A 17,897-nucleotide genomic window follows, 5' to 3' on the forward strand; every position below is an offset into this window, starting at 1 on the left:
GTTCATGGTCCCCATTACCTTGCTGAAAGGGTAGAGGTTTATTTCTTCCCAGGCCTAACAGTCCACTGAAAATTGTTTTGCTTTCAGGGTCAGGAAGAGTGATAACTTCTCCAGTCTCATTCTTCCTTAGAGCACACCAGAAGTATCCTGAGAAAAAAAAATGGTTTACAGAATGTTTCTTTTCTTCTCACACAGTATCTGGTGCTATACCTTTTACAGCATAATTAGAAGAGGATGCCTGAATTCACAGAATCACAGAACGGTTTGGGTTGGAAGGGACCTTAAAGACCATCTAGTTCCAACCCCCCTGCCATGGGCAGGGACACCTTCCACTAGACCAGGTTGCTCAAAGCCTCATCCAGCCTGGCCTTGAACACTTCCAGGGATGGGGCATCCACAGCTTCTCTGAGCATCATCTGTGTCTTGGATGCACACTGTCACCTTTTCAGCCATTTAAGTGGCACAGCTACATCTTCAGCTACATCACATATGCAAAGGAAATATAGCATTCACTGGAAAGACTTTCCATGTGTTTTAGATGCTATGTAATACCTGTTGCGGGGAGGTGATTACCAACACATCAGAAGAATCAGTGAACTAGCGAGGTTACTTCATTTGAATGCATCTTGAGCCACCTGCAGGATGGGTAGGGCACAGGAGGATAAATTATTGCTGAGTTTGAGCAGTGAGAGTGAGTTCAGTAGGAAGTCTGTAAATGCGAAGAACCCTATTCTGTTACCATTTGATGTCAGCAGTGTCACTGAGGGATAGGAAAAGCTTTACAGACTCCTGCAGCAATGAAATCCAATAGTAATGTTACACAGAAATTCCAGGCATGCCATTTAGCAGATTTGAGAGAGATCAGTTTGGAAAAAGACATTTTCCTCAGCTCCCTCTGTCACCAGTGTCACTGTACTGAGGAACCGGTAACACGGTTTTTAGCATGTTTATTGCACCCTTTCTCCAGTAATTTCTCTGTGCTTTTCATGTTGCTCAACCCTTTGCTTTCTTAGCAGCTAAGGAAAATCACCTCTTCTGTCCAGGATCTAGCTCTGCCATTTATCCTAGAGTCTTCCTTGTCTTTTATGCTGAAACGTCCTTCCCTCCTAATACAGAGAAGAGCCTAGGGGTTGCTCTTAGACATTCCCAGCACTGTCATCTTCCTCGTGGAGAGCAAAGGGGGACGTTTTGAAGCGCATCGTCTCTTGAGCAGCTCCAGAACCCAGATTCCTGCCAATGCTGCAGAGGAAAATTAGATGACCAGTGAGTGGAAGCAGGTCCTTCTGGGGCACCATTCGTGTCATCGTAAGGCAGGTCTTTCAAGCAGCGAAATACACTGTGCTCTGAGCGTACTTAGGTCTTCCCACTGAGTGTAAGGGGCGCGCGGTGTCACTAGCTCAAATGTAGACTGCTGCATTGGACATATCCCAAAGGAGGTGAAGTGGGCCCTAGGGAAGATGTGGTGGCTTTCACAGCCTAGTAATCTGCTTGCTCAGTAGGTGTCTGTGTTGTTTAAATGGAAATTTGTAAATTCAGAGCAGTTTCTCCCTTCCTGCATGTCTACTTTCATAGCAATCTTCATACAAATAGGATTTGGCTTCCGCACATGGATCTCATTAAAGGTAGTCACGTTAATATTCCCTTCCTAGTAAGTAAAGAGGCATTTCTGGAGCATGATTCTTCTGACCTATGTAAAATATCTGCACTAGGATGAGATGAATTTCAGCAAATTTCACTATTTGCTGAAAGTTGGATCAGAGCATCTGATTCTGAGCAATCAAAGCCAACAGCCATCTCAGAGTTGTTAGTTTTTGGAAGGCTGGTATCGCTGTGTGCACTATTTCCTCCAACCTAGAGTTTTGATGGACTCTAGGGGCTTAATCCCCTGTATGAGGTGTGGTGCAAACACACAGCAGCTGATAGCTCCTTCCCAAGAGAAGGGGAGAGCTCACATCGCGAGGGAGAAGTAACAGTGGATGAGGCAAACAAGTAAATGGGAAGATGACCCCAGCCCAGACGCAGCGATAAAAAGTAAGGCTAATAAGGCATTTATTTTCCTTTCTTTTTGAACAAGGTCTTGCTTACAGGCTTCTCTAGTACGTGTGAACCCAGCTCAGTTAAAAATTCTGGTTTCTCTTAATTTACAGCAAGGTAACTTTGTACCTCACTCTTCATGTCTCTCCATTTTGGAAAGAGATGTTTTCTGCTGAAAGGTCTTCATGAATCTCTCAACTTGTAGTCAGTTTAAAGCCTTTAAATGTACTCACTAATGCTCCAACTTTGGAGATAGGCTTCTTGAGAGATTTAAAACCACTTACGGCGAGACCACTTAGTCGAAGGCAGATTTTATAAAATGTTTTTTTGAGCCATCAGCAGTTCAAACCCTCTTGAAAGTTTCTGTGCAGAAGTACCACGCATCAGCAGGCAGCGGTGGGAGTTTGCTCAGGCAAAAGCACATCCGTCGTGGTTTGTAGACCACTTGTTTTCCTATTAAGTGGTCAGAAGACAACTGCTCAATGGCTGCCAGTCCTTCTGCAGCACCAGCACGAACGTGCCATTCGCATCCAGAGGTGAGGGAAGCAAATCTAGCACAAGTGGTGCTGCTGCTCTGATGGCTGGGTCCCATAACCTTGCACGGTAACAGCTGTTCAGGTGAGGTGTACCAATGGCTGTAGCATTCAGGAGTGCAGCACGTGCTTTGCCTCCCCATCAGAGGCTACACCACAAGCACCTTCACTCCTCCTGAGTTTCATGTTTTGCCGTCCTCAGCCTGAAAGATAACGTAGCAGCAAGGTGGAGAGTAACTGTGGCCCCAGGTGACATCAGCTGGAGTGGAGGAAATTCCCTCCGTGCCTGCGGCAGGTGCTCTGTCAAGATTGTCACCAGCCTGAGCGGCCTTCCCCAAGTGGTCCCTGCTCTGAGCAGGGCGTCAGACGATGCCCTGCAGAGGTCCCTTCCCATTTACGTTATTCTGCAAGTCTGTGCAGAGATCCAGTAATAACTGGTTGCCACAGGTGGGAGCTGTTAGCAGAGACAGTTTCAGGATGCACCATGTTTATCCTCGGCCGTTTCTGCATGAGTTCGTGCGGGACAGAGTTACGAGGCATTGCTGTTCCCTCCGCATAAAATAAACGTTGCAAACATCTCTCACTGTAAACATCATCTCCACCACACAACACTTAAAATGGAGAAAATTGGGCATTTGAGACCGTAACGTTGTCTAATCTGCCCATGTTCTTCTTGGCTTACAATGCTCACCTTTGCCTGTAAGCTCTAGGAATCGGGAAGCATCACCAGTGACTGAGGAATTGCACAAACAGCTGGATTTACTGAGGCAGCGCAGGCAGGGACTGTTTGCTTCTTGGCTGGATGGAAATGATTTATAAAGGAGCCTGACTGAATTTAGTAACTTTGAAGGGGTCTCAAATACAAGGCAGATTTTCTTGGCTCGTTAGAGGCATCTCGGGTGCAGCTGTAGCTTTCAGGAATACTTGAGCTACATGGTGCTCAGCATGGGAAAGAACCATTACATCCTCTGTGCTAATTCACCTCTCCCCCTCAGCTCCCCATAACCTAACAGTAAAACCAACTCCAAACACATTAAAGAAAGATTAATGAGTCATGGGGTAATTAAATACCATTTTTCAAAGTGGAGAAGTGCTGCCCAGAATACAGATTTGGATCGGCAGAAGTCTATCGAACGTATCACATCCCATGCACCCTCCCAGCCCAAGGTGAGAGCTCCTAGCTCTGGAGGAGCCTGGAGCAGGCTGCTACCAAGGCCACCTGGGTGAGCGGAAACCCTACAGGGGGGGCTGAGAAGGTTTTGTAGGGGACACGGTGGGTTTCAGTAGCCAGAGGTGCACTGAGAGGACGAAGGGACTGGGGAGGAGGGAGCACGTGACCAGATAGGCTCAGCGCTCATTGCTGGAGGTACCAAGACAGTATGTGCTTGGGCAGCTGTTGTGGTCGCTACAGCTTTTTACATTCACACCTAAACTGATCATCTGGACCTGGTTTGGGAGCACCTTGGAGTACCACAATCCTTGCTCTGGTGCTTCGTAGGCACACAGCCCGGTTGGGTGTGCCAGCCTCTTGATTAAGCTATTAGGTATGTTGGGGCAAACGGTGCCCCATGTAAAGCAGGGAACAGGCTTGGGTCGCATCTGGAGCCTGCACTTCCAAGATTACCCTCTGCAGGGCTAGGGAGTTCAGCCTTGGGGCAACCACTCAAGGACACTCGAAGCTGCATGACTGAAAGACAGGGATTATATAGAGCATCCACCTGGGAATGAAGGAGCTTGCTTCATGCACAGGTGGGAATCTGCAGTGCCCAAGGGACGATGGCATCAGCTGGAGCCTTCACAGGCATTCCTAACTATGAATCACATTTCATATAACACATGAAATCACATTTCATGTAACAAGGGTGCTTCCCCGAGAGCAACCAAGAGGTCAGGTCACCATCGAAAAAGAGCCCGATAGGGTTGGTCCCACCTTGCAGCAGGGATTCTGTGGGACTTAGCTCTGTGAACAAAAAGCTTCTCAAGCTGGAGGCTTCATTGCAGTCACTGAAACAGGGCCTCTTCCTAACAGCAGCTCTGGGACTACCTTTCTGCAAACTGCAGAAAGCCTGAGCGGGCATTTAGCCTTTGTTCAGCAAGCGCTGAACAACCGCCGCGTCTCTAGCGCAGACACGCTTCTGCATGTCGTGCACCAGCACAGAACACAGCCTTGGTCTGTACCCATCAGCTGGGGAAGCTCCGGCGTGGCCAGGAGCAGCCAGAATCCTGTTACCTGTTCATGCCAGGGCTTTCCGAACGGCTTGCCACGCTTTCCTGCCTGGGAAGTGAGGCGTGTGAGAGTCCTGTCAAGAGGACACCTGCGCCTGGATGCGGGCCGTGCCTGCAAACCTGGTGCCTGTTCAGATAGCGACTGGTTTGCAGGCCCCGTCTGTCGCACCAGGTAGACATTACCACTACGTCCTCCGGAGTCGGCCACTCTTCCGCTACAGCCAGCGCGAACATTGGCAGCCTAACGGTGAACAGTCTGTACATCTTCACAGTGTTTTTATTATCCATGGATGCTGCTATTTTATATTCCGTATTAGTATTCAAATAATATTGCGTATGAATAGCGTAGGAAGAAATAGACCAACCGGTTAATAATTTTAAATACAGACCTCATCAGCAGAGAAAAGCTGGAAAAACAACCTGGTGAAGTCTGACCCCCTCGCACTTTCACAGTAGTGAGCACATCATGTTTCAAAGTGGTTTTTGATGCTGAAGTGTGTGCTAAACCTTATTAATTCAGTTACGGCCATGAGAAGCTTTGCAAACGAGAGCAAGGGAACAAACGCAACGATGAGCGGAGATAATGCACATTCAGACGTATTTTCTTCGCTTACTCAAGCAATTGGAGTTTTTAATTATTTATAATACTTTTAAAGTGCAAGTTAAATGTTACCACAGCGCACTTTCTGCAGACAAGTCAGCGTTAGCAATTTAATCCCTCACTTCAGTATCGCCTCTGGGATATAAAATGGGGCTGAGAAGACAAGAAAGGGAAGAAACAGACCTTCTTGTGTGGCTCAATGAAGGCGTAAGGTTGCAAAGCTCTATGCAGCCAAGGGGCCAAAATTTTGAATTCGAGCGACACGTGGGGTTTTTTATGTTAAGTACAAGCTCTCAGTCTGGTGTGGAAAAGAACCGTGAATCCTACCCAGATTTAACAGTGTCACTTCTGCCAACGGACAATTCCGCCTTCTCTTTTCCATCAGAATCAAAGCCAACACGTCAGCGCCAAAATAAAGTACTACCTACAGTTAATGATATTCCGTAAACCAGCGCAATCATTAGATGAAGAACACACCCGGCCTCTCGCCTCCTGAGAATGAAAAATCCCATAGTTTCAGGAGCCAGGGCAGGTCAGAGTCCTCCGACCGGCCCCAGAGTACTCCATCCCGTGCCCTGTCCTGTCCCAAATGATACAACTGCTCATCAGACGGACACTTCCATGAGCATTCCTCCCGCTGCGTGTGATTTGAGGCACTCTGAAGTCAACATCTTTAGTCTGATGTTTGAACAATACTCTTTTTAACACACTCCATTTTCGTTGGCTGGAATTATTCTATTGTAAAAGGGATTACTCACGTCTTGTGTTTTACTGTTAATAAAGATGTTTCTGATTTAAGAGCTCTTCCCTTTGTTGTCTCCCATTTTTCTCTTTGAAGGAGATTGGCCCTGGGAAGCTATAGTTCCCAGTCTGATAACCAGCAACTTTGGGAACCAGAACATTTAGAAAACCTTTATTCATACAAGTCAGTCTTATGCAAGAGGAATCAGTGATTTCACTGAGTAATGGGATGAAGCAACACTTCCAGCGGAATGGGATGCTAGACACTATTAGGAGGACTGAAAATTAATATGGCATAAAATCTTCAGGTTATAAAGTGTATGCATCCCTCACTGCCCTGTGGTAGAGCTGAAGGCTGGGGTGGGTGGTTCAGCTTCCTTGTGAAGGAGGCAGCGCTGATCCAACAGGCAGTTCCCAAGCAGCGATGCTGCCCTGCAACAGAAGATCCAACCACGGACTGAGGCTGAGGTTGGTGGGAACCTAAAAGATTCCATGACTCTACGTTCACCTAAATGCTTTCATAAGCTGCGTATTTGAAAAGAAAGCAATTAGTCTGTTCTTACAGTTTCAGCCCCTTACATTTTCACTCATATTCTGACACAGTTAAGAGTCATCTGATTTCACTTCAAGCTAAAATAACTTTCTGTAACAAGAGCCTTGGAACACAAGTTTTAATGCCACCTAATCAGAGCTAGCCGGTTTAGTATAGAAAAACACCCGCAGCAACACGTAAATTTAACAGAACGAAGAACAGGTTTTGGTTTTTTAAAGAAAAACAAAGATTTTACTCAAACACTTATTGGTCCAGAACTGTCGATCAAAAAGAAACTGGAAAACTTTGTAGAGAACAGCCTGCACAACGCTAATGACAGTAAATGCCTACCGAGCAAGTTCTACACACACACGAAGCACAGGTTGTAAAAATCCCAAGACTAACAAACACTCCTTGAAGAGACAAGATTCAGGGGATCAAACTGTGGCAACGTCGCAGCAGTACTTCAGTAAGCACCTATGCCGTTCCGGCCACCTCTAGTTGGAAACGTGGTTTAATGCAAAACTTGGATTTAAAACTAGACACTGGGATTCAACACTGACACGATACAGCGTTCGGGTTAACCCAACCCACCGCGAGTTCCTCTGCTGTGGCTCAACACCGGAGAAGCCCAGCACCGGAGCTGACCAGCTAGCAGCTGTCTTAAAAGAACTGTAACTGTGCCTTTTTTTTTTTTTCCAGAAGAAGAAGACGACTACATAAAGGAAAGAAAAGCACGATTATGTTTTAGTTTTTTGGATGCATTTAGTATTATGAGTTAAAATATTTAAAATTTAATTTAAGTCGCTTAAAAATGAGTGATACTCTCATCTGCAATTAAGCTATATTTCACATCTAAGAGGTTGGTCCTTATGACTCCACAAAACAAGGTCCAACTCCCAGTTGCACCCGTTCCACCTAATTCTTTAAAGCTTTTTGCCATTTATCTCCGTTGGAACTTTTCCATAACAAATCCCTTTACATGCTTTGCACAGACAACGAAGCATTTCCGACTCACTCAACTTGCAGAGAGTGAATACGCAGCAGGAGGATCACTGGATTTGCACTTTTCTGAGTCACTGGGCTGACTTCTTAACGGCACACTGTCTTCAGCCTTCAGTGCAAGGTTCCACTGGACAGAAGCTCCACACATCCCTGAGCAATTGCTGTTAGGTCAGGCCACTGGACTGGTTCAAGTGCAGGACTTCATTTCACAACTTCCACAGAAAGTAACTGGCTTCCTTCAATGATTGTCATCAAAGAGCGACCTGTTTAACAGCAAATCCTTACATAGAAAAACATTAACTTAGTGGAAGACTTTGGTAGGAAAAGGATGTACAGCTAAACATCACTAATAAACACATTTTCATTACAAAATTAAACATTAAAATGAAGTTTTAAAAAGAATTAAAAAATAGACTCCTCCAGATTTGCTCATGAGTTTGCAGACACCCAAGCAGCTCAAAACCTCAAAAGTGCAAACAAGAAAAATGTAAAATGCCTAACAGCAGCAACTTCACTTCTCCTTTAAACATTAAGATTCTTCGTATTTATATATAAATACAAATATTCCTCCTTCAGCACCAGACTCATCTGCAGGTCTTCAGTCTGTTCCGATTACCCAGGTGCTCCTTGAAACTGTTGCTGCCTTTGTTCCAACGCCTGCTGACTTAACAGTTGCTGCTGTTTCTGTAGAAACTGCACTACTTCTGGACTTCTGAGTAAGGACTGCAAGAAAGAGAAAGTAGACTTTAAAGAACTCAAATCTTTTAAACAGCTGCCATAGTGATTATATTTACATTATCGTATTTTTCCGTTAAATGAATCTGCACAACAACCCACTGTTGTGGTTTAACCCCAGTAGGCAACTAAGCATCACACATCCCCTTGCTCATTCCCCTCCGCAGTGGGATGAAGCGCAGTTCAGCAATTACTAAAGCATCGCTGCTGCCAACACTATTTTCATCACACACCAAAAACGTTGTCCCATACAAGCTGCTGTGAAGAAAATTAACCTTATATCAGTAAACACCAGTACACTCATTGTCCTTATTTCAGCTGGGACAGTTAGTTTTCTTCCTGGTACTTGGTACAGTGCTGTGTTTTGGATCTGGGATGAGAATAATGTTGGTAACACATTGATATTTTAGTTGTTGCTGAGCAGTGCTTACACAAAGTCAGGGACTTTTCAGTTTCTCATACTGCCCCACCAGTGAGGAGACTGGGGGGTACACAAAAAACTGGGAGGGGACACAGGCAGGACAGCTGACCCCAACTGGCCAAAGGGATATTCTATACCATATAACATCATGCTGCACATACAAATTGGAGGGACGTTGCCGGGGGTGGTAGTCGCTGCTCGGGGACTGGCTGGGCATCAGTCAGCAGGTGGTGAGCAATTGCACCATGCATCATTTCTGGTGTAGTCTTTTATTATTATTTTCCCTTCCTTTTTTGTCCTATTAAACTGTCTTCATCTCAACCCATGAGTTTTATCTGTTTTTTTCCGACTCTCTCCCCCATCCTGCTGGGCAGTGAGTGACCAAAAGGCTGCGTGGTGTTTAGCTGCCTGTTGGGTCAAGCCACAACAGTCCTTTTAGGTGCCTAACGTGGAGCTCAAACAGTTGAGATAATGACAGATCTGACCAGAGTGTGTTAAAACAAATTCGTTACAGGCATTCATTACATTAGTTTAACAGTCGCTGGTCACAATGTTGATTTATTTGCTCTCACAAAGCTTGTTCTCAGCCTTGTGTTACGTAACCCCTTCCTGGCTGCGTATGTTCCCTGTTGTGCTGTCTACCACCTCTGGCACCTGGATCAAGGTTATCATTTTGCTGTACTGCGTAACCCTGGCTTATGAGGTGATAAAATTACTGGTCATGAGTCTAATCTGGTGTTTGTGTTCAGCATCACCGTCACCACCGTACTTCAGGAACCATCTCCCAGAAACCATCAATAATTACTCTCTTTTCTTCTTGGAGAGCCAATCTGTGGGGGAGACAATTCACCTACACCTTTCCTTTCTCCTTCACCTTTCCCTTCTTCTCCAGGCTAGTTACCATAGCTCTTGAGAATTTTGAATACCCTTGGAATGTGCAAACCAGCATGTTCCTTACTGCTATGTTTCCTGAATGTGTTTCAGGTCTTGTTTAAGGTTAAACAACTATTCAAGAACACCACACAGAGATCTGCTCTGAGGCTGGCTAGTTGCGAGTGGCAGGAGGTGTGTGGGCAAGCACCTAGGGCGGTGGGCCCCTCCAGTGTTTTGGATCTTCACCCCAGAACAAGTGCAGTGTCCTGAAAAACCAGTCAAATGTCTAGAAAAAGTATGCTGTCCCCCTGGCACTTCCAGAGAGATGCAAATCACTGCAACATGCTGGGGCTTGGCCTGTGCCTACTGAGCCCTGTTCAGCACTATTCAGTACCCTCAAGGGGAAGTGGAGGTCTCTGGATCGGATGACAACAGGCACTGCGGTTACTCCAACCCTGGCAACAGGCACTGCAGCTGAACCACAGAACCAACCCGCCCCCATACACCAGAAGAAATACTGGATATGAAAGCTCGTTTAGTGAGGGCCCTAAAGCAGAGCCATCACGCGGAGAGAAGAGAGAGGCAGAACTCATAAATGAGACAGTAACCACCCAATCCCTAACCCTGAGTTAGCAGCGAAACATGCAAAAAGATTTCAGCTGTCGTCCAGGCAAGCACATTGTCACCTGGTTACTCCAATGCTGGGATAACAGGGCCAGCAGCCTGGAATTAGACAGTAGGGAAGTCAAGCAGCTGGGATCCCTTTCTAGGCTGCTGGAGGCAACTCCTGTGAGGCAGGAAGGAAAGGCAGACCTTCAGGGAAGATGTTACACAACACCCAGGCGAATGGATCACCATGGAGAGATATCTCCAATACCTGAGGGAATTAGCTGTGCTTGACGTGATTTAAGAGGACAATGAGCAGTTGTGTAAAGATCCAGATGAACTCAAGTGCACACAACCCACATGGTGGAAGTTTGCATGGAGTGCACCATTGTTGTACGCCAACCCACTGGCAGTAACTACCTGGAAAGATGGAGAGGAATAAACGGTGGAAGAATTGACTGGCCAATTCCAGCAATACAAAGAAAAGTCTCTCTTCCTCCCTACAGGCCTGCATCTCAGGTGTAGAGAAAATGTCCCAGAGTTCCAGCAATTTAAAGAGGTTATGTCCTACTCTCCACCTGTACAGACCAGTATCTCAGCTGCTAGTAGTGTTCCTCTGCTCAACAGAGAGGATACAGTGTGTACACACCACGGGACACCTGTGGTTTCACCTGCGTGACCATGGAGAGCACATGAGGAACTGGGATGGAAAATCTACCTTGACCCTAAAGGCCTATGGCAAGGTAAAGCATGTAAGGTACGTGAGTTGCAAGGAAAAACGATCACAGAAGGGGATTCTTCCAGAAAAACTGCTGTTTCGGTTTCCAGTGGGCAATCCCCCAGACATCAGACCCACAGGAATATAAGGCTCTAGTGGACACTGTGACATCAATCTATATGGGGGCAGAACCCATCTATGAAGTGTCCTGGAAGAACAATGATTTCAAATGGGATCCTGAGCAATAACAAGCCTTTAAACAAATTAAACAGGAGACAGTTCATGCAGTAGCCCTTGGATGAGTCTGGACAGGGCCAGAGGTAAAGAATGTGGTCTACACCGCAGGCAGGAGAATGGCCCTACCTGGAGTCTCTGGCAGAAAGAACGAGAAGAGACCCGAGGTTAACGCTTAAAGTTTTGGAGTCAAAAATACAGAGGATCTGATGCCTGCTACACTCCAATCAAAAGAGAGATATTGGCAGCATAGGAAGGGGTTCAAGCTGCCTCAAAGTGGTTGGAACTGAAGCACGGTTCCTCCTGATACCCCAACTGCCAGTGTTGGGATGGATGTTCAGAGGGAGGGTCTCCTCTACACATCATGCAACTGATGCTACACGGACTAAGTGGATCACACTGATCACACAACAAGCTCAAATAGCAAATCCCTATCACCCAGAAATCTTGGAAGTGATCATGGACTGGTCAGAAGGCAAAGGCTTTGGAACATCACCAGAGAAGAAGGCGACGCATGCTGAAGAGGCCGCACTGTATAATAAACTGCAGAAAATGAGAGGCAACATGCTCTATTCACTGATGGGTCCTGCCGTATTATGGGAAAACACTGAAGATGGGAAGCTGCTGTGCAAAGTCCTACACAAATTGCAGAAAATGCTGAAGGAGAAGGTGAATCAAGTCAGTTTGCAGAGGTGAAAGCCATTCAGCTGGCTCTGGACATTGCTCAAGGAGAAAAGTGCCCCATGCCACCACCTGGAACACTATCCCTGGCCTTGAAATTCAAGTCCTGTGGCAACATGGCACCTCAGAAAGAATGGAAAACAGTGGAACTAATTTCCAAAATAGCCTCATAGACACCTGGGCCAAAGAGCACAGCATTGAGTGGGTGTATCACATCCCTTACCACATACTCTGGGAAAATTGAAGGATGCAATGGACTGTTAAAGACGACCCCAAGAGCACTGGGGTGTAGAACATTCAAACACTGGGAAACATATTTAGCAAAGGCTACCTAGTTAGTCAACACTAGGGGATCTGCCAATCATGCTGGTCCTGCCCAATCAAAACTTCTGTACTACAGAAGGGGATGAAGTTCCTGTAGCACACATAAAAAACACATTGGGGAAGATTGTCTGGGTTATTCCAGCCTTGAGCAAAGGCAAACCCATCCATGGGATTGCTTTTGCTCTAGGACCTGCATGCACTGGTACTGTACCAGGTGGGTAATGTGGAAGGATGGGGAAGTCCAATGTGCACCTCAAGGGGATTTGATTTTGGGCAATAGCCAATAAATTGTATGATGTTAACGGCCATGTAACATCGTATATTATTGCTTCTATGGTGGCTACCTGCCATATCAATGTTACTACAGTAATAATAACCCAGATTAATGAAGAACGAATTTTGATGGAACTAAGCAAAGTGCAGAGCTGACAGAACCGGACAAGTGCAGCAGCGACAGAACCAGAATCGACTTCAGTGTGCAACAATCCAATACCACACACCATCTCCCCTGCCCTGAAGGACTTTTATGACAGACGAAGCCAAGTCATGGACTAAATGAATTCAATGAACATTTTAGAGGCATGGCTTATAGACTAAGGGAATAGTATCTGTGTGTATATTGAAACACAGGAGACATGGTCAATTGGGATGTACTGGGAAGTGTGTGACCTGGGCATGACACAGATGGCATAGAATAAGAGGTAGATATTCATAGAATCATTTGGGTTGGAAGGGACTTTAAAGATATTGTCCTCATTTCAGATCAGACAGATAAAATTTTCTTCCTAGTAGCCAGTATGGTGGTGTGTTTTGGACTTGGGATGAGAATAATGTTGATAACACACTGATGTTTCAGTTGTTGCTGAGCAGTTCTTACACAAAGTCAAGGACTTTTCAACTTCGCATGCTCTACTGAGAAGGCTGGAAATGCACAAGAAGTTGGGAGGGGACAGAGCCAGGACAGCTGACCCCAACTGGCCAAAGGCACATTCCATACCATATGACACCATGGTGAACATATACACTGGGGGATGGGGGAAGGGAATTGGCCAGGGAAAGGCAGTCACCGCTCAGGGACTGGCTGGGCACTGGTCAGTGAGTGGTGAGCAACTGCACTGTACATCACGTGCTTCGTGTATTCTTTCATTATTATTTTTCCAACTGTCTTTATCTCAGTCCAAGAGTTTTATCTTTTTTTCTGATTCTCTGCCCCATTCCACTGGGAGGGAGCGAGTGAAAGGCTGTGTGGTGTTTAGCTGACTGCCAGGTTAAGCCACAACACCTATGTAATATAAATGAGAGTTGAATTAAATGCTGAAGAATTACAAAACATGCTTACAGAAAACATCTAGAAACTGTTTCAGGATATCAGCAGGTAACCAGAAGTAGTATTAATACACATCCTGAAAACAGATGCAGAATGCAAAGAATATACAATATCAGAAAACCCAAAAAGATAGGAAACAGGAGTAATCTACTAACATTCAAAACAAACACTTTTCAATTGTGCTTATTTTGAGCCAATTTCTATACTGACAGCTCAAATATACTTTAACAGATAGATAAATATGTAATTCTACAGCAAAGCTTGCGTGCCTGAGTTCAAGTGTCTGGATGACACTCCTAGTCCTGTGGTTTATTTTTAGGTAGTCCTCTGAGGAACAGGGAATCAGGCTCAATCCTTATGGGTCCCTTCCAGTTCAAGATTCTCTATGATTCCATGTTCATTGTGCTCAGTTATTTCCCAACATTTCAGGACAGCAGTGCAGCCACAAGGAATGGTTTAAAAAAACAAACAAGAAAACAAACAAACAAAAAAAACCCACCACACCTGCCTTCAGTCAAAAGACAAAAGGATCTGAAAAAAACTATAAGCATCTGACTCCTGGCCTGAACAGCCCTAGTCCGTGATCCAACTATAATTGCTCACTGTCACTCCTGCATGGTAGCAGCACAAGCGTTTGTAAGGTCAAATGGCAAATCAGGTTGTGCATGGATCCTTCCAAAAATAAACACAGGAAAAGGGTTATTTTTCAGCTAAATTATTTCCTTAGACTGCCTTCTCATTATGCATGGTCACCTCAGTGATGCAACCCAAGAACTGCAACTCTAATCTCAATTTACATTCAAAAGGACCAGCAATTCCATGAGCCAGGCACTACTTGCTATTAGGGCAAATTCTGCAGAAAGTATAATTGAAAACAACCGTTCTGTATATAACTCGAACCTACAGCTAAGGTAAGAGAACTGGCCACTGAAAGCAGTTACTAATATCAAATAGGCTCACTGAACATGCACAGCCACCTTTTTCTTACTGCACATTAGCTTTATCAAGTCACTTCACAGGGCAGTTCTGCAGTAAGCTGTTCTTTATCTGCTGCTGGTTTATGACATTAAGGTGTTCAGGCTCTCCATTCACAACTTGCTGCTTCTCAGCCCCTTGCTTCTGCCTTCTACATCTTCACCACACAAGCTGCACACCCAGTCACACACAGGCCACCACAAAAGCTTCTCGCCACAGGGATTAACCACATGCAAGAAACTTGTGAGCAAGCACAAAGGACTTGGCACTTCCAAGTGATAAACCTGCAGGCAGCTACAGTGACACACACGGACTTTCACGTGCAGGAACATAGGGCATGAACAGCATTGGATGAAACTGGCCATGAGAGACCCTTCTGCGTCACTATGTATCCATCCGGCCTTGTGTTGTGTAGTTATGCAGAAAACAAAGATGCAATTCTAGAAGAAATAATGCTGAGTGACAGAAACTGAGTCAGAGCAGGGAGACAGAAGCAAGAACCAGACCAAAGAGAATCTGAATCTCACTTCCCCAGAATACTGCAATGAAAGATCAGCTCTTGAAGAGCCTTGACATAACTGTGCAAAAGCTCTCAACATCTATTAAAGAGCTTGCTATATTTCTAGGGGGAAAGAAAAGTTCCATTAATAGTATGCCTTTCAAGTTTCATTGAAAGCCACATGAATAGACTCAGCCAGAAAAGGGGACAACAGTTCATTAAGTGGGACACAAAGAACAACAGATAATGTGAAAAATAAACTCCATTATTCATCACTCTTTTCTTGTACAAGCTGAAGACCTGCGAACACCTCTGAGTTTTAGATATAATCATTAAATAGATGCTACTATTGAAAAAGAATTCAAGAAAAGAACTTTATATATCTGTATACTTAAGACTGATATGATGTTTCTTTTAAGAGTTTTCAAATTTCTGAACAGAGACTGCAACACTTCAATGAGGACTGTTAACTTGCTTTGCTTAGCTAACGGAGAGAACAGGCAAACAGTCCTATTAGCTTTTGTAGAAAGGAGATTGTAAAAACCAGTAACACAGAAAGTTGTAATGAAGAAGCCAAAGGAACAGTAAGCACAGAATTATTTCCCTTCACTGAGCTTGGTTTTTTTAATATACTGACTGGAGCAACAAAGGCATTTTAAAACTTAGAATACATACCATTCCTGCAGTCTACAAATATAACAAGTGATAGTATTTGCTTACACAGTTTGCTTTACCAACAATGATACACACAATTTTAAGTGTGATGTCAGGTCTACAAGTTTTAAAACACACTACAGTAATTAAAGCTTATGCCAGACCTAAAGTCCATGCATTGTTCTACCTAAAGTTTTACAGAAAAGTTGTTCTAACAAGTTAAAAACATCTCAGTTATACTGTAAGTACTGTTTACCCTAAAGAAATAATGACATCTATTTAGTACTACCAAAATACTCAAGTTACCATGGCAGCAAGCATAAAATCTAGTCATCTTAGTATCCTTCACAAAGTGGCTGAGACATCTGCTCTGCGGCACATTTAAATTTGAAAATACACACATGTAGCTTACGACCAATAAAATTACTTTCAGCTTTCACAAGGGTGGCAGTTAAACACTGTTACACTGCCTTTATGTATCTGATTCAAAAACCTCTAAGAAAGCAAGACTTACCAGCCTCTTTTTATTCAGTACTTGTTCTAAAAGAGTAGGTCTTGCTGGGCGATCTCCAATGGATCCTGTCCTCTGTTTTGTAACAGAAACTGAACCTTCAACGCTATCCTGCACATAAAAAAAACCAAAAAACCAGAAAAATAGAAAAGTGAGACTATATAAATCCCAACACCACGATACATGTATTTTTCACCACAGGAAAGGTTCCAAAAGGAAACAATGTTTGCCTCATCAATTTGCAGACGAAAACAACAGCACCAGAATGGGAACAATGAAGCAATGCAGCCGAATTAGTCTTATACACTGCAAAACTATCCAAGTTACTACAGCTAGTTGATGGCTGGAGTTGAATTGGTTGCGTTTCTTAGTAACAAACTCATTCACAACAGCTCAATCTCCAGCTTACAGAATTGAATTATATTTAACATTTGCAGTTGGGTAGGAATGACAATAATACTTTTAACAACAAAACAAAACATACTTCAGAATACTATTATGAACTTGTCAAGCCACAGTCAAGAGACAGTAAAATCCATGTGTTTTTTTTTCCTTTGTAAGTTTATTCTGTTCCTTGCACAACCACCAGACATACGAATTAAACTGTCTTTTAAACAAAGTGGCTCTAATATCTGCTGTACAGAAAATATTCATCGTTTGGAAAGTTTCAACCAATGTTGAACCCTATGTGTATTCAATTCACAACTTACTGACACTTCCATTTGCCCGAAAGGGTTCAAGCAAGAAAACAAAGCCTCCCACTATCTTTCACATCAATCCTGACCACAGAAGCGAAAAATTAAACTTGTATTAGGAATCTGTCTGACCCCGCAAGATGACAGTATCTTGTAGGGCCTTGATAGACACCACTGTAAAAAGGCACATGAAGTTTAGCACTGAATATCCTGCTTTCTTTTTGCAAGTTCAGGCGTCAACTCATAACACTCAAAGGAACCTGCACTTGCAGAAAGTGTGAGAAGGAAGCCCGGATCCTCCCAACATGCAATAATTGCTACTTCATTTTACAGACCAAAATCTCTTAACCCATCACTGCATGAAATGCAGCAATTGTACACTTCTCACATACTGTCCCCTTTTCAGAGCTAGCACAAGCATTAACATAGGCACATCATGAACCGAGCATGATAAATTATCAGGAAAAGGAGAGAACAGGGGAAATCCTGCTGGTATATAAATCTAGAATTCATCCACATCTTGAATACTGTGCAGTTTCTGTTCTCTTTTAGATGAGAGAACTTCTGCTAGGACTAGTCAACAAGGCTGATACAAGTACACAGCTTTTTACTTGGAAACAAGCTACCACTTTGCAGTGTGGGAAGGAAACAACTTTGAGGCAAGCCTACCAAGCATCACAAACGGAACAGGAAATCGTCGTTCCCTGTATCTTGTAACGTAAACGCTAACTGGCAAGTTAACAGCAGCCAGGTTCAAAACCAAGATGATCAAAACCAGGTAGCAGACCCAAAGAAACTACCAGAATGGAGTAGATGAGCGTTTACAAGGGTTCAACAAAAATCAAAACGAGCACATGGAACAGACATCAGTTAGTGTTATAAAATACACATCACCCTACTCCCAGGGGACCACGCCTGCCCATCGCCTTCACCGTGCGCGGAGGCCCCAGTTTAGGCCCACCCCCCGGTGCC

This window comes from Eurypyga helias, unplaced genomic scaffold (assembly GCF_000690775.1).
Source record: "Eurypyga helias isolate BGI_N326 unplaced genomic scaffold, ASM69077v1 scaffold9354, whole genome shotgun sequence".
NCBI classification, from domain to species: Eukaryota; Metazoa; Chordata; class Aves; order Eurypygiformes; family Eurypygidae; genus Eurypyga; species Eurypyga helias.